Consider the following 1602-nt stretch of genomic DNA (forward strand, 5'->3'; position numbering starts at 1 on the left):
CGTGGGGGTTACCTGACTCTGGGGGCGCCTTAGAGAGGAGCAGACACACCTGCATCTACCTCAGCGGTGCCCTGGGGCCCGGGGTCATCTGACGCGGACAAGGGACACAGGAAGCCCTGCCCTTTTGGCACCTGCTCAGGGAGCAGATCATAAGGAGGCCCCAAAGGGCCGCGTCTCGCACGACTGCCACGTGGCACGCCCTGCGTCAGCGGGGCAGCAGCTGCACTCAGTGTGTCCTGCACTCAGGGTCGTGTCTGCTGCGAGCAGACAGGGTAGGCGCTCAGGTGAGCGGGGGCCTCCTGAAAAGTGACCGTCACGCAGAATGGCTAATCTCCACCCATGGACGCTCGGACCATGGGCCATGCTGCAGGACTCAGAACATTACCCAGAGCACTAGAAAAATCGCCACAGAAATGTTCCCACACAGGTGACACAAAAGGTGTCCTTCGTGGAACAGTAAAACCAGCTTTCACAGGGAAGAGGTGGACTCACGCTGCCCAGGCCTCGCGCCGGGCCAGGGGGACACGCAGATCAGGGCCAGCACACGCGCTTCAGGGCCGCTGCTGGCGACGCGGGAATCCCTTCTGCCTGGCTGGCAGCGTGCGTGCGCCTCATCTGCGTGGAGACGCGCCCGCCGCTTCTCCGAGGCCCCAGTGCTCAGCCTCTTTCTCTCCTCTCCTGTGCTGAGCTCAGGGGTCCACAGTGTCGGACACTCCGGCAAGAAGCCTGAACACTAGGGCTCCTGACAAATAAGCCAACCTGGGAGGGAAGCTGGTCCCGAAGGAAAAAAGGGCGGACAACGCGACCCTGCAGTCCGATAAGCCTCCCTTTTGGTGGCCAGCGACCATCTCTGCCAGGCCACTCGCTGCTGAAACAGTAAGTCACCTTCTGAAACAACAACTTCTTGGCTAAAATGTGTGCCAGGTACACACCCACCACGCTGGGGGTGCCCAGGTGGCACTGAGATCTTCGGGCGCAGAAAGGGTCAGAAAAGGGGTCGCACAGAGGCTGCTGGGAACACCGGCCTGTCTGCAGTGCATGCATGGGACACAGCCATCCGTGCTGGCTCTGCTGATCCCACGCCTACAGGACAGGCCCTCGGGGGCCAGCGCTGCCACAGGATTTTAGTACCGTTCCCTGTTAGTGTCGGCAGACGTCAGAGTACCTGCCCTCTGAAGAGTCCACTACTGGAGCACAAGGTCAGAGGGAAGGCACGTTCCCGCCACCAGAGCCCAGGCGCGGCGGCCTCGGGACCAGCACCCCCGGCTCCACGGAGGTGCCAAGGAACTGCGCACGGCCATAGACCACCCCCTCGTCCCCACACACGGGGAGAGGGGACGGGGACAGGGAGGACGGTCTGGCAAAACCTGTAGCGTGAGGGCCGTCGGGATCACAGCATCCCAGCCACATCCCAGCGCGTCCGAGCCTCACCTCAGGGGTCACTTCCATGGGGACACCTTCCTCCTCTCTCTTCATGTCTTCTAGTTCTTGAAACTTCTTGGTGAGCATTTCAATTTCCTCTCTAAAGCAGGAAAGGATAAGATGACGCCTTACTGGTCCCCGTGCTGTAGATGTCTGTGACAGAAGGGACGGGGGCCTGCA

The 1602-nt window shown here is 61.4% G+C and overlaps 1 protein-coding gene across 1 annotated transcript in view; it reads right to left on the reverse strand.

Moving 5' to 3' along the window:
• Positions 1-1602, reverse strand: part of IQCE (IQ motif containing E) — a 31587-nt gene that overhangs the window by 1088 nt on the left and 28897 nt on the right. The window lies entirely within an intron of this gene.

Source organism: Pteropus vampyrus, unplaced genomic scaffold (genome assembly GCF_000151845.1).
Source record: "Pteropus vampyrus isolate Shadow unplaced genomic scaffold, Pvam_2.0 Scaffold90, whole genome shotgun sequence".
NCBI classification, from domain to species: domain Eukaryota; kingdom Metazoa; phylum Chordata; class Mammalia; order Chiroptera; family Pteropodidae; genus Pteropus; species Pteropus vampyrus.